Raw genomic sequence first — 21,885 nt, 5'->3', positions numbered from 1 at the left:
TGAACATGATTAGGCCAACTCAAAACAGTCAAACATTTAAGAAAAACTAAAAGAATACAGTTGTACACAACACAAATACTGTTACATACAAACTATTTCTCATATGAGACTTTTAATGAAGTCGAAGATTACATAGTTTCAGTAAATCCTAAAGAAAAAGATTTTGTAAGCAAATGGGGTACTAATGGAGAAATTGGTTTGATGCACTAAAACAGCCAACCATTTAAATGCATTACTCTGCTTTTTTCAGTAACATATATAAAGTACTTATGCTACTGCGAAAGATGCTGACACCTCAGCTGCAATGGAATCCATGTCTGTGGTGGGAACCAAATTACTTCAACTTAATTAGAAAATGAAACATAAAACGTGTTTTACCATATAAGCTGATCAGTGAAAGGACATTCTCCTTGGCGATCCAAGACCGAGACATTCATTCTTCCTTCTCTCAATTTGGCTGCTTTTCTCTGAAGCACCATTGTTCCAGGCATGTATGATCTTTGTCAGGACATACCGTGACATCACAAGGCACACTAATAATAGCAAGCTTGATCGTCAGCAGATCAGTTCATCGCCTCACCTCCACCCAAACTAGTGAGACAACACATACTTAAAATCAAGATGAATGAAGCCTATACAGTACAAGGATGGTTGACTGTTTTATTACATACAAGGAACTCCAAAAGCCGACCATGGATGGAGAAGCAGTCCTGATATGCAAGGATTCACAAAGGGACCGACAGCGGAAAAGTGTCCCCTCACAGTTAAACTGATTTTAACAATGTTACAATCCTTTTCAGCGGGTCTGTGATTGGGAAGAACCTCAAGCAGTATTAAAACCCTAACAAGCAGAAGCTTGAAGGTGACCCATAAGCTTAGAAGGTAGGATCAGTCAGCACGAAGATAACAATTAGGTGGTCAAAGTCCTAGAGACATGGTCCATGTCAGCTTGGAACCAAACTCTCCCCAGTGGAGATATTCTTAACATGGAAGTTCACCACTGATGCAAAAGATAAAGCAGTTAACAATTCACTGACAGTTTGCACACTAGTCAACTTGTCACTCGCTGAGTTAATGCACTTTATTCCAGCAAAACCTTAGTATGGGATACATCCAGTGCATGAATGGCTCCTTCTCCATTCTCCAACCAGAAAGAAAATCAAGGAGGAAAATGGGCTGGTTTGGGACAGTCAATGCCAGATTCAAGAGATGGGACAGTCATAAGGGACACTTAACTGTAAAAGATGAAATAAGGTTCCCTCTACAATCTGCAGTCTAAACCTCCAAGATCTTTAACAGGAAGTGATGGATGCCAAGACAATCATCTTCAGAGATACTAACTTCAAAACTGCTGAACTCATAAAATAGGAAGGGTAAATTGGAAAAGCAAACAAACAGTGACGCAACGGGCTCAAAGGAAGACAGAGTAAAAACAAAACCTTTAAGGGGGTGCTTGACCAGCTAGTACTGAACCAAAGTTCTGCCTTCTACAAGATCTTGATGAGCAGAAATAGTTGCAATATGCAACCTAAGTGTGGAATAATGTACCCAAATTACCCATGTACCTTTGACAAGCAGGAAACAAACACCTGCCAGCTGCCTTGGGCTGCAAGGGATATTCTCTACCTAAATGGAGAAGCCAGGCTTCCTAGGGGCTTCTTGGCCACCAAGGGACAACAGCGATGAATTCTAGTCTTTCTACTAATTTGTGTGATCAGCTGCAAAATGACAGGAATGGAACGAAGACGTACAGGAATTTCCCCTGTGATGGAGCAGAGACTATGTCCACCACCAGCTCCCTTTGATGTGTTCCAAACAGCAGTAGAAGGGACAGATAGCATTTTGTCATGAAGTAAACTGATCTTTACAATGACCCACTGCAGTAGACCAATCAGACAAAATTCCAGAATCCTCAGTTTCAAAAGCAGAATAAGAGAGGTTTAAGGAGTCTGCCAGTATGTTAACTTCTCCAAGAATGTAAGCAGCTGAGACAGTGATAACATCTATTGCCAGACTGGCATCTCCACTTGCAACAGGGGAATCAGTGTATGTTACCTTGTTTATTCAGCCACTACATCATGGACTAGTTTTTTTAGTGAATCAGAAGAGGCCCTGGATTCACCTACTCCTCCTCCTGAGCCTTCATGGCAAGACATGCCTGCAGCTCAAGCTGGTTTACACAGGATCTGTCTTCAGTTTGTTTTGCCTTCTGAGGATGCTTTGGTGGAGGCCTGGAACTGAAAGATGCTCTCTCCCACCAAGGTGGGCACTTTCAACTTTCCTAATTCTACAACTATACAGAGACATTTTGGGCACTAAGGTGAAAGGCTGTCAAGTGGCACTTTATGTTGTTGTCGTTTTTCAAGTAGAAAATAATTTTGGGATGGCCCTTTTCCCATGATCTAGTTTTCATACCAGCACTCATATGGCTAAATGTTTATACTTACAAATACATGTTAACTTATCCATGATGAACAACTGATATATAACAACTGATATATAAACTGTGCAAATAAAAGAAATAACTGGCAGACTTGGGGACAAGACATACTCACCTAATTCAGCAGTTTAGGGCATAAGGAAAATGACTTTTCCTTTATGTTTTTTTTTCTCAGGTCTTTTTTATTTTATGTTTTTATTACCTCACAGCAAGAGGTTCTCCCGTTCGATTCTCAGCTAGTGTGGGGAGTGCCTTCTGTGTGGAGTCTGCATGTCCTCCCCACGGTCGCGTGGCCTCCAAAAGACATGCGTGAATAGCCGTTCCTTCGTTGAAGGTTGGGCGTCGGGCTGGCAACTCAGCACCATAAAAATCTACTGCCAATCATTAGCGGACCAGAGTTCCGCTGTGGCGACCCCTTACCCGGAAAAGCTGAAAAGACAAAACAAACATTCCTTGGAAAAGAGGTAGTTTGATTCTTTCTTCAACTTCAGAAAATGGACTCTTAAGACTTACATTTTTTTTTTTTATTTTTTAACAATAACTCCTGTATCTCATTCTGCCACCAATGGCTGTTTATCATTCCAGTTTTTCCATTTATCAGATCAAAGTAGTACTACAACCTCATTTGCACATGCAGCCTTGACCTCCCTTTAAAGTTCACCCACAAATGCTTGCTCAACACCTCAACAAAACAGACACTATATGAAAATCCTTGGAAGGAAGTCATCTATCACAGCCTCACCTGAAAAATTAAAGTAAAACAAGCAAAGAAAGCCCAAAGAATTAACTGTGGGTTATGAACTAAATCTAAGATAAAGAATAAAGAAAGCACGTGCACACACACACACACATACACACAAACATGCACACACAGAAACATGACAGAGTAAAACCACCACCACACATTTAAATAGAATTACATCATTACCTGTTACACAACTAACCAAACATTGGAATCACATATTTTAAGATACAGGCACTTGATTTCTATGAAACATAAACATACTTCTAAGAAGTATATAAAAGAATAAATCTAAAAAATAAAATCATATAAGTGCGCAGAAATTACTTCTTCCTCAAACCCCTAGATTTTAAAACCAGGCATAGAGGGATATGTTCATTTTAATCCACGGCCCTTATGAGACTGCAGTGAGATTATCCATCTAATCTTCCTTAACTCAGTCTCATTTTCTACATCCCCCATTCTAATGTCAGTCTCCACCACATCTATAGCTATAAACTTAAGTGTGGTTAGCTCCAAATGTATTAATGTGTTTTGCTAGGGCATTAACCATGTTCTCCTTCCATATACAATAATGATGGTCTCTGACCTTTTCTTTAAACTTGCAGTTTGTTTTGCCAACATAAAATGAAGAGCATACCTCACAAAAAGTGAGCTACACCATATTGATGGTATTGCAATCAGCTGAAGCAGAAAAATTAAACTCCCGCTTCCTTATCAGGATGAAAAAATGTTCCATCAATACTTAGAAAATAAAAAAATTACACTTTCCGCATCTATGGGTACCTAAACCAAAATGCCTATTATGGTAATTTTCAGGTAAGAAAGTAGCCTTTTCAGATTCTTCTTATTCTTATAATAAAAGTAGGGCACCCCCGCCAACTATCTCAGATATACAGGGAGCCATAAGTAAGATATGCCAGTTTTTAGAAATGATGTTCCTAAGTGCATTTTTTTCACTACTGAAAATGAGGGGAAATCTCACTGTACTGCTAACCCTAGTAGTTCTAACATTATCTTTTATTGGTGTACCAAAGAAAAGCTTAGCCCCATCATTCCTTAATATAGTGGCCTCCTTAATACCCTTCTCTATTTCTTCAATATTTGTACTCTCTCTTCATAAAATCACTGGGTAAAAGACGCATACTATTCCTGAAATCAATTTCATCAACATGGAGTCATGATGCCCTCGTGGCTTGCCCCTTAATAACATTTTGAAATATATGTGAGGGGTGCATACTATTCCGATGTACATAAGCAGAACAATAATAGTCCTTTCTAAACAGACTAGTTGAAAGCTTATTGCCCTGAGTCTTAAACACCTTTACATCAAGAAAGTCGATCTCACACAGTGATGACTTCATAGTAAACTCCAAAAATGAGGTTGTACTATGTAGATATTCCAGCAAATCATGCAAACCTTCCTCAGTACGACATCTTATCAAAAAGAAGTCATCCACAAACCTTCTAAAGAAGGGAATATATATAACCCACCATTCCAATTTCAGAAAATTCTCCCCCACCATGCTAAAAAGTACAGTTTTGTACCTACCATAAATGTAGATGTTCGAGGATCCACATTGCTGCAGTCCTAACTATTGGGGGTAGTCCGCTGTCCAGTCGGCCCGAATACCAAAGTATATGGCTGACGTCGGTCAGGGCGCATTAGTCTGACGTCAGTACGTCAGGGTACTAATGCGCATGACCGACGTCATATCCTCAGTCTTTTCTTGCCCCAGATGTCAGAAGACCCTGAAAAGATAAGGCCAAAAACCAAAAACTCCCAAAATACCTGCACCAAAAAATATATATATATATACAATATATACACAATTAGCAGAATATAACCTCACCTACACAACCACCCCTAAACACAGAGGGGAAGGAGGGAGGGTAAATTGGACTGCAGCAATGTGGATCCTCGAACATCTACATTTATGGTAGGTACAAAACTGTACTATGTTCTTCATTCCACATTGCTGCAGTCCTAACTATTGGGTAGAATCCCAAAGCAGAGGTAAGGGAGGCTGGCAAATCATAAGGAAGTAGGAACTGACAACATGCCTTGCAAAATAGCTGTGGCAAAACCAGCCCTAGACTTAGAGTAGAGAGGAAGGTGATAATGCTTAGAGAAAGTATGCACTGAACTCCAAGTAGCTGCCTCCAAAATATCCTTAGTTGCCACCCCTTAGAAATGCTGTGGAAGTGGCAGTAGCCCTAGTGGAATGAGGCCTAATCCCAGCTGGAATCTCCTTGCCATGATGGGAATAACAAAATGTAATGCAACACCCAATCCACCTAGAAATAGTTTGTTTTGACACAGGCCTGCCCTTTGAACTCAAAGCAAAAGAAACAAACAACTGCTGAGACTGCCTAAAATCCTTAGTCCTGCTCAAATAATAACGCAATAGCCTGTGTACATCTAAAGTGTGCAAAATCTTTTCCCCTTTATTTTGGGGATCTGCATAAAAGGTAGGCAAATGAATAGTTTGGTTTAAAGCCACACTAGAAACCACCTTAGGCATAAAGGAAGGATTAGTACGTAAAGATACCCTATCCTTATGAAAAATCAAAAAAGGCTCCACTGCCATAAGGGCCTGCAACTCAGAAACCCTTCTTGCAGAAGAAATGGCCAACAAAAAAGCAGTCTTCCATGACAAGTATTTCAATTCAGCAGTAGCCGCAGGCTCAAAAGGTTGTAGAGTAAGTTTCTCCAACACAAAATTGAGATCCCAAGCAGGAGTAGGAGCTCTACGTGGGGGGTCTTATATTCTTTGCCCCTCTAAGAAATTGCTTGAACAAAGGATGCGAAAACAATGGTGGGTCACAATCATAGTGAGCTGAAATTGCTGCAGCATGAATCTTAATGGAAGAGAAAGACAAACCTTTGTCCAGTAACTCAGTAAGATATTGAAGAGCCACACTCAAATTTGGCTCAGTAATCTCCAAATTGTTTGCTGCACTCCAAAACAAAAATCTCTTCCATTTTTCTGCGTACACTTTCCTTGTACTAGGTCTTCTGGCTTCCATAATCACATTTAAAACTTGCTGAGGAAGCTGAGACCTGCTGTCTTTCAAAACAGAATATGCCAGGCTGTTAGATGTAGAGAGTGAAGCTTGACATTGAGCAGATGACCGTCCCTCTGAGACAACAGGTGTGGAATCAAGGGTAAAGGCCATGGAGGCTTCCTTACCAGACTCCTCAGTAATGGGTACCAGTGCTGCGAGGCCAATCTGGAGCTATTAAAATCATCCTTGGCTTGTCTTGTCTGACCTTTAGAAGCACCTTTGGAAGAAGAGGCAGAGGTGGAAAGGCATACACATGAAGATTTTTCCAACTGAAAGAAAGAGCATCCACTTTCCAAGCTGTGTGATGAAATCCCTTCGTGCAAAACTTTGGCAGCTGGTGGTTTAGTGGAGAAGCGAACAGATCTATGTCTGGAGTTCCCCATGACACTGTCAATTTTGAAATACATGAAGATCCAGTTTCCACTGGTGGGGATCCATGATTTGTCTGCTTAATACATCTGCTAAGGAGTTCTGTGCTCCCGGCAGAAACCTTGCCTGAAGAGTTAGTTGCAGACTGAGCGCAGTCTCCCATAAAATCATTGCTTGTCTGCACAATGGGTAAGAATGTGTTCCCCCTTGTTTGTTGATGTACCACATGACAGTTGTGTTGTCTGTAAGAATCAACACCTGCCCTGGAAGAAGTAACTCCTTGAAAGCAATTAATGCAAACTGAACTGCTAACATCTCTTTCATGTTGATATGTAGATGCTGTAGTCTGGCAGGCCACTTGTCTTGTATCCACTTTCCATTTAGATGAGCTGCCCAAGCAATATCTGAGGCATCTGTCGTTAGAATCTGACTTGCCTCTGGCCGGGTCACAGAGAGTCCCTTGTTTAGGTGACATTCCTGAGCCCACCACAAAAATTCCTTTTGAATGCAAGGTATTATTTGAATGACAGTGTCCAAATCCTGGCAGTGCTGTGTCCACAGATTTTTGAGATACCATTGTAGCTTCCTCATATGCAGTTTGGCATTGGGAAGCACCAGAATACAAGATGCCATGAACCCTAAGGCTTGAAGGACTGTCCTTGCAGTCAGCCCGGACTGAAGAGATAGATGATGGAAGTAACTGGAAAGATTCTTTTGTTTGTCCGGGGTTAAAAAGGCCATCTGGGCTGCTGTATTCAGTCTCACACCCAGAAAGCACATGTCTTGAGAGGGTACTAGACTGGACTTTATTTCGTTCACAGAATACCCTAGGCATCTTAGCACTGCTATGACATATTCCAGATGCTGTAGAAGATCTTCTTTTCTTGAGCCAGAATCAGGCAGTCGTCCAAGTAAGGATAGATTTGGATTCCTTTTAGCCTGAAGTAAGCTATCACTGGAGCCAGAACCTTTGTGAATACTCTGGGCAGTAGATAAGCCAAAGGGCAATGCAGAGAACTGATAATGAGAATTTCCAGCTCGAAAACGCAGATACTTCCTGCAACTTAGTCTTATTGGCACATGAAGGTAAGCTTCCTTGAGATCTAAAGTTACCATCCAGTGATCTTTGCCCAGCAGAGGTAAAAGCTGTTGTAACGTCAACATTTTGAACTTGGGAATGTCCAGATAAGTGTTGAGGATAGATAAATCCAGAATTGGTCTCCACGTGTTCCCCTTCTTTGGTACTAGGAACAGGCGAGAATAAAATCCTAGGCCCCTTTCCGGCACAGGAACTGACTGAATGGCCCCTATTTGGAGCAACAGAGAAATTTGCTTGTGAGCCTCTGTTCTTTGAAGAGGAGGAATGTCTGGCATGCCTTTGAAAGGAGGCAAGGTATGGAAATAAAACCTGTAACCGTGGTGATTAATATCCAGAACCCATCTGTCTTGGGTAATTAAATCCCAATTTTCTTTGAAAAGAGACAGCCTTCCTCCCAAAGGTGCTGCCAGGCAAGAACGTACTGGCAGCTGAAAAGGCAGGTCATTGGGTCTGCTTACGAAAGGACTGACCCCTGCCCTCACCAGAAGTCTGAGCAGGGGAACTCCCTGTCCTAGGCCTAAAAGTACCCTGAGCTCTGCCCCTACCACGTCTAGACCTACCCCTAGACTGGGAATCATAGGCAGGATAAGTCCATCCCTTAGCAGGCCAATTTCTACTAAACTTCGGAGGCTGCACCTGCAAAAAATCTTTAACAGTTTGCATAGACTTAGCCTTGTCCTCCATTTTCTTCAAAACTGCTTCCACAGGCGAACCAAACAACACATCAGACTGTAAAGGAGCATCCAAAATCCTTGTCTTAACATGCTCAGCTAAATTCTGATCTCTCAGCCAGGCGTGCCTACGAAGAACAGAACCAGTGGCAGCCACCCTGGAGGAGGCCTGCACAGCATCAAAACCACACTGCAAGGAATGTTTACCCACCTGTTCAGACACATGAACTAAATCTTGCAACTCTTTACACTCAATACCTTCAGCCAGAGCATCCACCTTAGATTTCAACTGTGAAAGAAGATAATTCTGATATTTTAACATGTGAAACTGACAATTCAACGCCCTCATGGCTAAAGTGGAAGAAGTATACACTTTCTTTCCCCATCTATCCAAAGCCCTTGCCTCTTTATCAGGAGGGACAGGATTTTTAACAACTGAGGCCTTCACACCTTTAGGCCCCTGAGAGACAGTTTCTGGGTCTGCCCTAGGACTCTTAAAAAGATACTTATGAGCTTCAGGCAACCTATAATACCTATCCGGTTTAACTGGGGCAGGAGGCAAAGAATCAGGATTCAGGGAAGCCTCTGCAAACACATCTTCCACCACATTCAAAACAGGAGGTATAGCTAAAGGCCTATGCTGGGGTAAAAACAAGAATTCCCTAAGCTTTTTCCTGGAATCAGAGAAATCTTGACCTTCCCATTTAAAATGCTCCCTCATGGAATGCAGAGTCTCTGAAAATGAAAAATCCTCAGGAGGAGAAGCAGAAGGAGTAGAGTCATCCACATCAGAATCAGAATAAGGAGGGTACTCCTGCAAGTCTTCAGCCGAAGACTCAAGCCTCGAGCATTGCTCAAAACTCTCATACTCACGTTCCACCCTACGCCTCTTATCAGGAGGGGCATAGAACCCTAATCATAGTAATCAAATCCTCTGCCATTTTAAGCATATGTTTCTTAGGCAAAGATCCTGAAGCACTAGGAGAAACCCCACAGAAGCTGAACATGGGCAGCCCCTCAAAGAAGCCATGGAAAGTGAAGGAGAGGCTCTAACCACCTTAGGAAGAGAGGGAAGAACAGCCACCTGAGAAGCCCCTCAGCCTGGCCTACTTCCTGAGAGGATACATCCTGTAACAGTAAAGTCTCTCCTGAGACTCCAAAGAGACACCTGGCAAAACCTCCGGCTCCACTGAGCCTTCCAAAGAACCGGCGTCTGGGACTGTCGGTTCCTCCACCCTAGGCTTTGCTGCTTTATCTTTGCGTTTTAGCGAAGCGGCCGGAGCATCCGGCGGCATTTTATAGTTACAACGCTTCCCAAACACTAACCTGGCACAGTCTAACCTTCTCTTAATAGTGCGTTTGTTAAATCTAGCACAAGAGCGGCATCCAACAACGTCGTGCTCAGGCCCTAAACAAGGTATACACAAAGTATGGTAATCCCTATGAGGTATCTGTTTCCCACAAGAAATACAGTTGTTCACTTTTTCTGACATCCGGTTAAATACTGAGGCAAGAAAAAACCAAAATATTCCCCAACGGGGTACTTAGCCAACTTTGATTCGGTCTGAAACTCTGACTTCAGAAACTTTCAGAACGCCAACCTGCACTCGCAAAATTGCTTCTGCATCGGACCATGCGGCAAAAAAGACTGAGGATATGACGTCGGTCATGCGCATTAGTACCCTGACGTACTGACGTCAGTCTAATGCGCCCTGACCGACGTCAGCCATATACTTTGGTATTCGGGCCGACTGGACAGCAGACTACCCCCAATAGTTAGGACTGCAGCAATGTGGAATGAAGAACATCTGCACTGGAGTAGCAATTGGCACACCAGAACACTGATGAAAAAATTGTTCATCAAAAATATTATGTTCCAGAATCATCTCAAGTAAATAACTAATCAACTCAATATGAGCATGGTCATAGCTACTATAGTGTGATAAGTTCTTTACCATCATGATTCCTTGTTCATTTGGAATTACTGTGAAAAGCGATCTCACATCTAAGGTCACTAACATACATCCTTCAACATACAAGTCACCCTTGCTAAACATATAGATCATTCAAAAAATGCTCTGTGTCCCTCAGTACATAAGTGTACCCATCCAATACTGGAAGTAGCAACTTTTCAACAAATACTAAGTGGCTCAGTGAGCCAACCTGCTTCCGCAACAATGGGTCTAAAAGGGGGATTCAACAGATTCTTATGAATTTTAGGTAATCCTTGGAAACACTGAACCAAAGGTGTTTCAGTAACAAAATATTTATACAAATCTATTAGTTATTGTCCCCTCAGTCCAAGAATTGTACAATGAAGCCCTAAAACTGGATATCATACTTTTAACATCAGTCTGAGAAATGTTAATACATGTGCCAGCATCACTAAACATATCTCTCTTAATTTTATACATAATAATCAGAATTCATAACAATGCTTAAAACTCCCTTTATCTGCTGGTGTAATAGCTATTGTAACATCAATCATCAACTGGTTCGGTGCTTGATTCTCTGCAAAAGTTAAATTATTAAAACAATACCTTCTATTAGAGAAATAAATCTGAAAAATCTTGTTCACACAACTTCAAAAGCACATCTAAAACTGGGTGGTTTGTAGGTATAAAAGTGCTAGGATGTTTAAAAGTCAAAACATTAGAATCATTACTTTCACTTTTGTACATCAGTTTCAACGCAAGTTATCTGGCAATAACAAATAAAGCACTAATAAAATAAGTAAAGGGCCACAGCTCCAAAGGCAAACCAAAACTTTAATGTGTGTGTACCATTAAATATGAAAAAATTATTCTTCTAAATGTATGGTAGTTCTTCACCTAATCTAGTTTCATTTGCACCTCTTTCTACTAACATATCTACCACCCATTCAATTCCTAAACTGTGGGGGATGACTGTGTAAAGGTCTTTTACATCCACAGTTAAAAGCTGAGCTCTTCTCTACATTCCCGATTATTCATGTCCCTTAAAAATAACCAGGAGTCTTTACAAATTTGCCATCAACCACCTTAGCACAAGCAATGAGGCTGAATTTCTCCCATCAATTATGATGTGTAGAGGAGGGTTAGCAACATTCTTATGAATTTTTGTGGCGTGCCAGAGATAACAGGTGCGATAGGTGTTGATGTTGGTAAATAGTTAAACATATCTAAGTCTATTCGACCACAAATAAATAAATCACTGATGTAACCTCTTATTTTGCTGTAAGCTACATTAAGTTTATTTAAAGACACCATTTCACAACTGTCCTGTTTCAGCATTTCCTCCATTCTACAGTTATAATCATCCTTGGTCATAAATACTAGCCCCACCCTTGTCTGGCTTCATGACTCTGATGTTGGCAAGCCTGAAAGCAATTAGTTCCAGTACATTTTCATTAGTCATATTCGTTTGCAGTCCCCCATGAGCATAAAAGCCCTTTAATTTATTTCTAAAATCAATTTCACATATTTTTTTTGAATAGTGGTAGTGTGGGATGCAAGGGTGGGTTAAAAGTACTAGGAGCCCTGGTTTCATTCGCATTATTCATTTCACAACCATGAAAAAAAGCAGTAAATTTAACTTATGAATGTAAAGTTTAACGTCCATCAGTACAGTGCCCATATTTGCTTTCTGCGTTGGTATAAATGTCAATCCCCTTGCTAAAAGTTTAATTAAATTAGGTTCTACAGTCACAGCAGTAAAGTTAAAAATATTAAAGTCACCTTGCTGGTTAGTTTGAATAGCAGGATGTCCAGCCGCTTCACTGTGGTTGTATTGCTCACCAAAAGTAACAGCTGCTTCACTGTGGTTGTATTGCTCACCAAAAGTAACAGCGGCTTCACTGTGGTTGTATTGCTCACCAAAAGTAACAGCTGCTTCACTGTGGTTGTATTGCTCACCAAAAGTAACAGCTGCTTCACTGTGGTTGTATTGCTCACCAAAAGTAACAGCTGCTTCACTGTGGTTGTATTGCTCACCAAAAGTAACAGCGGCTTCACTGTGGTTGTATTGCTCACCAAAAGTAACAGCGGCTTCACTGTGGCTGTCTACCTCACCAGAAATAACAGTTCCATGCTCATTTCCTTCAAACTGTACTTCCCAGTTTGCTACCATCTCCTTTGTTGTAGCGGTTGTTTTTCTGCGATTTCACCTTCTTTTTGGTACCTCCTCGTTGCATTTGACTGTTACTATGTAGGAACACGAAAATTTTGTTCCCCTGAAACTCCATTGAGGTTTCTCCCTTACAAATGCTCACTTCTTCCTCGCTGGCTTGTCCCTTCCTGTTCCTCTGGTTCAATGACATCAGTGACATCACTAGTGGGTGGATCCGCCTCAGCCTCCTTATACATATTAATATTAACAAAATGTTGTGGTTGGTTTACAGGGGCTTTGCTACTCTTGATGGGCAGTCTTGGGTGTGGGAAAGCCAGCCAATTAGTGTAGTCATCAATGTCTCTCTGTAGTTTCTTGATTTTTGTAGCCTTATATTTTAAAATCAAGGCAATTTTTTCATAGTTAATGGTACAAACACATATTAAAGTTTTGGTTTGCCTTTGGAGCTGTGGCCCTTTGTTACTTATTTTATCTGGCAATAAGCCGCAAGTCAATAACAGTATCTGCATTATCGGCTCTAGGGGCTGGAATAAAAGCAAATGGAGGAAATAACTGGCACACCTGGGGGCAAGACATACTCACCTAATGCAGCATAGGACATGTGAATACTGGTACCGGGATTAGGTGCTTCCAAATATAGTAGTTTCACAGAAAAAATGTTTCAAATGAGAGAAGATACTCACATTATAAAGCCCCACGGAAAGGGTCCTTGTATCAGAATACAGTGTTATTATCTCTGCAGTTTAGGGCATTCGGAAAATGACTTTTATGTTTTTTTCTCAGATCTTTATTTTATTACTTATTTATTTTATTTCTTTACATTTGACAATCTGGTAGTGTCCAACTGGGCCAGAAGCCCATTTTCAACGGAGACCCAGGGAGAAAAGCTCCAAGGAAGATTACATAATTATACATTTGTACATATGACAATTACAATAGGAGTTCAAATGCAAGTTTCCTGACATTGTATCTAAAAGCATATAACAATGGTAGTACAATAAGCTTATACTATTCATATAAACAAAACAAAAATATATATTTGTTTTTTTTTTTCAGGATAAAAAATATCACTAACTGAAGCTAAGAAAGCTCAACTGCCAAGAAATTTTGACAACGGGTGGTGGAGAGAAGGGGTTAAATTAGTTAGCCTTGTGGAGAACATGAGCAAAGCCTATGTTTGGTGAAATATTCCTTTAGGGACTGTTTAAATGAATGTACATCATTGATGGACAGAATATGCTGAGGTAGAGAATTCCAGTGTTTGGCAATGATATGATATTAAAAGGAGACGCCATGAGAGTTTTGGGTTTTGTTAAACTTCAACAATACTTTATCAGCAGACCTAAGAGATTTTAGGTTAGTGTAGGGTTGGACAAGGTTAGATAGAGCTGGATAGTTGTCAGGTTTGTATAAGACTGTATGGGCAGTTAGTAGCTGAGTCACAGTAAACAGGTGAGGAAGCTCTAACCAGTTCAGCTGAAGAAGGGCAGTGCAATGGTGAGATCTTTGAGAATGATCAGTGGCAAATTTGGCTATTTTGTTATAGGAAGATTCAAGGCTATTCAGTTCAGATTTGCAAAGATTGGTAAATATTTGTAAACAATAAAGCAGAGAAGATAAGAGATGGGTTCTGGCTGTTGAGAGTCTGGCATGGTCAGTAAGATACAGTTTAGCCCTATAGAGAGAACCTAGTTTGACATGAACCTTTTTAATTGTTAGTGCAAGGTGTTTGTTCAAACCTAAGTCCGCTATCAATTGTGACACCAAGATGTTTTGTATGCTCAATGGGTTCTATTTTTGTGCCATTGGAGGAAGAAACAGAGATAGGTGGTTGGTTGTTGTTGAGGTATTATAGAAGACCATAAGCTTGGTTTTATTGGGGTTAAGTATAAGTTGATGGGCTGTTAAGTAGTTTTCAATATTATGGAGGTCTGCCTGAGTTTTTTCTTGGAGTTCCTTGATAGAAGGGGCAGAGCATTGCCAGCATTTTGCATCATTGATGCTGGATTTGCTCAGGAGTTTAGGTCATGGTAAAAATTGTGAATAAAAGTGGGCCAAGGATAGATCCTTGTGGGTCTCCTACACATATAGGGAGCTGGGGGGAGAGTTTATTGTCCCATAAAGTGGCTTGTTTCCTATCAGATAGATAGCTATGAAACCAGCTTAGGGATTCCGAGCTGCAGTGGTAGAAAGACAGTTTACGGAGACGTTTTTGATGAGATAGTGTCAAATGCCTTTGACAAATCTAGGAAGGTAGCAGTGACTAGTTTTTGTTTTTGAGTTGATTTACAGTATTAGTAAAGCTAATCAGAGCTGTACTGGTGCTATGCCTACGTCGAAAGCCATGTTGTGTATTAGACAGATTATTTGACAGAATGTGTCCAATTTCTGTTTGTGTATACATTTTTCTAAGATTTTGGCAAGTGGTGACAAAATGGCTATGGGTCTGTAGTTGGATACATCTGTGGAGGGACCGTGTTTATGTAAGGGTATGACGTGACATTTTCCAGAGGAGTGGTACGTACTGTTCAGAGACAGAACATTTAATGAGAACAGATATAGGGTAAGCTATGGAAGTAGCAGCTAGTTGTAGAAAGTCACCAGGTAGCTGGTCTGCATCTAGTGTGCAAGGTTTTAGTTTAGAAAGGAGATTTATAGCATAACTTGTTTGGATAGGTTTGAGATAGAGGAGGGTAGAACTTGTAAGTTTGAGGCGTATTAGTGGTTCTGTTTAGTAGAGAGGTTACTGAATTAATAAAATGGGAGTTAAGTTGAGTGGCTATGCAATCACTTGGGTTGGTCTTAAGGAGGTTGATTGTTTGCAGAATCTTTTGGGATTTTTCTGGTATTTTAGCGGACTTATTTAGAAGTAGGTTTTTTGTCTTGTTTAATTAGTTTTTTTGGTTTGATTTTGAAGTTGTTGGTAGGTAATTAGATTTTGTTTACTTCTATTATTCTGAAAGAGACACAAGGCTCTGTCCCTTTTAGTAGAAGAACTATGTCTTGACAACCACGGAAGCTGTTTGAATTTGGTACGGATTTTTCTAATTAGGGCTAGATCATTAAGTATTTGTAGTAAAGCACTATTAAAAGTATTGTTTAGAGGTGCCCAGTCATGTTGAAGAAAAGTATTAAATAAGGTAGGAGAAAAGTGTTTTTTTATTGCAAATGTACTGAAATGAAATGTTACAGGAATTGTGTGTATGTTTTCTAATCAAGTAGGGAAGTGATCGCTTAGTGCGTCAGGGAGACACCCAGCATCATAGCTACTATTGGATTTTTATATTTTTATTTCTTGGGAGAGAGGTATTTTGTTTCTCTCTACAGCTTCAGAAAATGGACTCTAGGACTTAGATTTTTTTAACGATGACTCCTGTATCTCATTCTGCCACCAATGGCTGTTTGTCATCATTCCAGTTTTTCTATTTATCAGATCTCAGAAGTACTACAACCTCGTTTGCACATACAGCCTTGCTTGCTCAACACCTCAACAAAACAGACACTGTATGAAAATCCTTGAAAAGACATCATCTATCACAGCCTCAGATGAAAAATTAAAGTGTTGAAGACTTGTATCAAACTTTTTTGCAGGAAATTATGACTCTTAGTAGAAAATAAGAAAATATACACAAGAAAAAAGGACAAAGATAACAGGCACTTACACTGAATACAAGTATTAATCAAATACAAGAAAAAAGCTTCTTATAAAAGAAAGCTTCAAGTGCATCAGGAAACACTATGATAGTATACCAGAGTAATGCTGAGAAATATTTATCCAATTTTGTAAATGGCGGGCACAAGACGGACACTGAAACATGCCAAAGTCCAATACAGGCTCAAGCCATGACTGTACCTACTGTTGGAAGCGTTGACCTGTATATGCAAGAGATTCTAAAGTTACCTACATGCATGTCCTTCTTGAAATAAGGAAGACCAGTATCTCCGAGGGTGAGCCCAGTGAGATGGAGGATGTGTAGGCCTGTCGCAGGATGACACAGTCTGACAGAACTTTACAACAGGAGGAGCCTCAGCTGAAGTATGTACAATAAGGCCAATATATGCATCGCAGGTGAGCTTTTGCCAGTAGTCTGATAAAGGTGGGCTAGAGTAGCAAATGATGCGAGGTCTGACACACTTCACCCTCTTTCTTTTCTATATTTGTTAGCCTCATCTTCACCCTTTTTTCTCACGTCAGTGGGTTCATTATTTCTGTTCTCTTTTTAATACAATGCCACCAAGATATAGATCTTGCATGACTTTTGTCCACTCTCTACATATTTAGTCTCAATAGTTAAATTCTGGAAGAGACGACTGCATCTGCTAGATACTTCTGTGAGCAAAACTGTACTATCACACCAAGGTGAGCACAAAATGGACAGAGTTCAATGGTGTTTACCTTCAAACACAGAACACAAGAGGCATACATGGCTCCTTCTTACATTCATTGACTCACCCACCTCAGAGTGAAGGAAAAAAATTAAAAAATTTGGTAGTCAACATGTAGCTAAATGAAAACTATACACCTCAAATCTCTGCCCTACAAGCAGCAAAACTTTGAGAGCCTACCTGGATGGGCTAGAAACCAGAAAACCAAGATGATCAACTCAGAGAAGCTGGCATCTCTTGGGTTTAGTGAGAAACTGCATGCCTGGAACAAGTTTATGGTTAGTTACCTGGCATTCAGTCCAGAAGACAACTGAGCAGCCAAACCCATTTTCCCCAAATGCCACAGAGTGCTGTCAAGTTAAGCGACTTGCTCAGAGTCTCAGCGTAGGCAAACAAAAGCCAAAGGAATGAGGAAGCAGCTTGTTAACAGCTCCCAGACTTAGTCCTCTGTGCTAACTGCTAGACAGGTTCTGGGAAGTATACTGCAGGTTTAACCTGAGGAAACCAGGATATCTACCCACAAAGGAATTCAGAAAGAAAAGTGCTTAAGTGGAATTTATATATATATATATATATATATATATATATATAGATATATATATATATATATATATATATATATATATAATATACACATATATATATATATATATATATATATATATACATATATATATATATATATATAATATACATATCCAGGAAGAAATTACTTAACTTTTCTGGTGACTTTAAAACAAAGAAGGCACTTAGTACAATTTTCTTGTTATTACAGAAAGCTAATTTTCTTTGGTGCAGTTGTCTTAGAACAATCTGCACCACTGACACTACAATACATGTAGGCAGAGCACACACGTATGCTGTATTTTTATTTTATGATTCAGACTATGGCTAAAAATTTTTTACTTCGTAAGCCAACTACTTAAGTATAGCATAATTATCTCAGTGGTAAGATGCCTCACAGCTTCAGGTTCCAGGGTTCAGGTTGGACTTCTGATCACAGTCAGTGAAGAGTCTGCATTTTCTCTCCATGTCTGCACAGGTTTTATATGAGAAGACCAAATGGCTAAAGCAATGGACCCTTGTTTTCTGCAAGAGTGGATTCATATCCACTCTCTAAATTTACTTTCTTCTTCTCCACCTTACATAATCCCTGCTAAAAATACAGAGTACATAGCTTCCAAAACTAACTCTACCTCCTCACATAATATTCTGAACTATTAGTTTATCATGAAGGGATCTTTTATGGCACTGTTAGCTAAGCCGACAATGGCCGACACCACTGGCTTAGTATAAATATATGAATAAAGAAGTATATGTGGGATGGGGCACCTGGTGAGATATGGCTGGAATAAAAACTTTTTTCAGCACCTTTTCCACACAAAGCACAGCAGATGAGCCAGGAACAGAGGATCATAGGAAGTTACTAGGCTAATGGCCCTACGGCCCTTACAAGCCTTGTCCTTAGTTCCACGATCAGCACCTATGCCCCTGTTCAAGAGAGACACAGGTGGAACCCCTGGAGTGAATTTACGGTCACCCATCCAATCATCCAAATTACGTCTGAGGAGAGACAATGAGGTGCTCTGTTTGACATGAAGTGGGAATCTGTTCCAAAGGTGTGGTAACCTCTGGGAGACAAATGTGTCCCTCCAGCAGGTTTTAAGGTCTTTAGAGAGAGTAACCTACGTACCATTTGACTTATGGATATGCAGCATTTCCAATAATGCAGGGTCAGAGACTGCCTTGTATGCAAGGCAGAGATCATCTCGGAGTAGTCTACACGAAACAGAATAAAGTGACAGATATTTCAAACGATCCATATAGGACAGATGCTGAAGACAGTGAACTTTCCTTGTGAGGAACCTTTGTGGTTTCTCCATTGGCTGCAGGTGCTTAGAAAGGTACATACCAAAAGGGGTGTTGTACTCAATTACTGGCCTGATGAGAGAAGAGTAAAGGGAAGGTATAACTTATTTTTTCTGAAAGCAATGCCCTTACTTATGAAATGAGCAATATAGAATGCCCTTCTTACCACTATGGAGACATGGTAGTCAAAGGCAAGGTTGCTGTCATCCTGTGTGCTCAGGTCTCTCACCACTCCCGGTGGAAGGTTAGCATAATGGTTAAGGTGTTTACCTTTCAGACACAAGGTGTAGGGTTTGATTCTCAAATAGGGTAATTGGCTAGCTATAAAATGGCCCACAAGGGCAATTAGCCTAGTACTAATTTATCTCTCACTGAGTGCATACTTAAGGTGTTGCTATTGATGTGGTAGTTAGAAGGAACGTTGCTTTTACTGAAAGGAATAATACATTTTTTTGCATTGAGTTTAAGGCCATGACTTTGGCACCAATCCTTTATTTGTGTAAGACCCTCTTGTAGTATGTTGACATCATTTGGCGATTCTATGATCACTCCCAGTTTGCAGTCATCAGCAAACTTAGTCAGCCACAGACCTTTAGTTTTTGCTTGTACTTTGGAGAAATAAATTCCAAATAGTAGCAGTCCCAAGACTAATCCCTGTGGAACACCACTGGTTATAGGTCTGTTACTGGAGGTGGATTCCCCCAGTTTGAATATATGAGTTCTATTAGTGAACCAGTTAGTGACCCATCTAACGATATAAGGGTTGATGCCTAGTTGGGTGAGTTTGTCAATGATGCCTTGGCTAAGTCCATGCAGGTTGTATGCAGAGATTTCCCCTCATCCAGGGCCTTGGCGAGTGTCTCCAAGAAGTCCACCAGGTTTAAAAGGCATGAGTGTTTGGAGATTACCTATATCTTTAAGGTACATGATGATTCGCTCTATGACCTTGCAAATAAGGCTAGTCATGCTAATAGGTCTATAGTTCCCGGGGTCAATGGAAGCACCACCTTTGTGCAAGGGAATAATGGTGGCTGTTTTCCATTCAGTTGGTATGAAGCCAGTGCTTGGACTATAACTAAAAAAGTACCCAATGGTGTTGCTAATTCTTGGAGCCCATGTAGGACACAGCCTGGGATGTTATCAGGTCTCATAAGTGCTGTGTTTTCGTCCTTAGAGAGGTTATTTATGACCTGCACTTTAGAGATACAAGGTAGGGGACAGGTGGTAGGGATGTCATGGGGTAAGTGTGGTGGGGACAGGGGAGTGAAGTTTTCAAAGAACCTGTCGGCCAACACGTTACACAGGCTCAGTATATGTGGCATCATTAACTTCCAGTTCTGCACATCTCAAGTAATCAAAGACGATATTGATAATCTGAACACACAAAGCCAACCTACTCAGCTGCTACTGCTGTTAAATATGGAACAATACAAAAATACATTGTTTTTGTAAAGAAAGAGTGGCACACATTGGCCAAGCTCAGAAGAGGCCTAGGCAGAAAAGTCTTACGATGCTTCTATGAACAAAATAGGGGATGTTCTGAAAACTAGTCATATCTTTTACCTGACCTAGAGTGAAAAAATATAATCCAATTTTGTTCTGTTAACCTTTAATTCAACAGTATTTGAATGCAGTATTTGTGGTTCTAAAAAGTGATACCTATATTATATTTCAGCATTTCATTTTTAAACTGTTAAATACCTAAAATCAGATCACACCTTATCTGTCTACAGAACAATGAAAATATTTTATCCTGACAAGTTAAATGCAAGCCATCTCAGATCTTCTTGGTAAACATTTTCTGGACCCTCTCCAATCTTGCAATAGCTCTTCTGAAACATGCACAAAAACCTAAATCTTATTCCACCACTGGTATAAAAACTGATTTATATATTAGAAGCAAAACTGTGTTATCCCGAGAACTAAATGTTCTCTACAAGGATCTAATCACAGAAAACGCATTCTTCAAAATCTTATTAACCTGACCACTATATTTAAGTATTCTGTCTACCTTTACACCCAAATCCTCATACTCATTTGATTCTCTTATTATACATTCATTTTCCCAGGGTGCAATATTCTACCGTTTCTGGACTCACTAGAACAAATATTGTTTCACCCTATGTTGTTCTCAAACAGGTCATACCACCATCTAAATTCACATCAGCATTTTTTTTTTGTCTAACATTTGTCCGAAACTGGTAAATAAGACAAAAATGTGGAAAAAATGGGACAAAACAGCACCATAGGGACACCCTTACCAACCCTGATCCCTCTAACTTTATATCCTTCTACACAGATCTTAGGCGTCTTATAAAGTAGCCATTTTTTATCTATGTCTTAGTGTTGAATACTGACTTTTCCATCCTCCAAAATCTTTACTACTTGGTTATGGGGTACTAAATCAGATGCCCTTTATCATATTTACGGAGATTACATACACTGCAAAATTATCCAGAGTACCTACTACATCAGCATAAAAACTCGCTACGTTTGTAGTGCTCAATCTGCCTAAAGAGAACGCATGTTGGGATATGTCAAAATACTCCCACATGCTCGTTACATCCTCCAAAAATTTTTTGCCAAACACTGCACTAACTTGAAAAAAAATTCCTGCTCTTCCATCGATGTGGAACAATTTGCCCCCAAGCCTCCGCTAACTATTACACCCAGGCAATGAAGCAGAGAGAAACAATTTCAGGTTTGCTTCTTCAGCACCACATAAAAATTGTAAAGCTACTGCTACAATGGCAGCAGAAAGATCATAATGTTTATGTAACTTACTCAATATGTCACCTCCCATTACAGCACTGTATCTCAGACTTTAAAGTCAATGAAAATGTTTATTCATGCATGTTTCTATACTTCTGTGAAAGTGATGTAATCTAGGCCAGGTACTGAAAGTATACTCAAACCAACACAATAAGTATGCCTAACTCACATCTATGACGCAGCCTTAGAAATTTCCATTAACTGTGTCCTCAACTGCTTATGATGGGATTATGTGCTATATAGCAGTCTGCCCTTAAGAACTGTATTTCTCTATCCAATCTCTAACTTCACATTACAGACTTTAGTTCCCTTGAGGTTTTCTGCACTGAAAAATGACAGACTCAGTTCTTTTAAACACTGC

At 40.1% G+C, this 21,885-nt stretch overlaps 1 protein-coding gene across 1 annotated transcript in view; it reads right to left on the bottom strand.

Annotated features, from left to right (window-relative positions):
- The window catches only part of HSPH1 (heat shock protein family H (Hsp110) member 1), a 322,955-nt gene that overhangs the window by 82,140 nt on the left and 218,930 nt on the right, over positions 1–21,885 (bottom strand). The window lies entirely within an intron of this gene.

This window comes from Protopterus annectens, chromosome 5.part1 (assembly GCF_019279795.1).
Source record: "Protopterus annectens isolate FY-2018-M chromosome 5.part1, PAN1.0, whole genome shotgun sequence".
Taxonomy (NCBI): Eukaryota; Metazoa; Chordata; order Ceratodontiformes; family Protopteridae; genus Protopterus; species Protopterus annectens.
The sequence above is the reverse complement of the archived record's forward strand: the minus strand, read 5'-3'. Positions and strand labels throughout refer to the sequence as shown.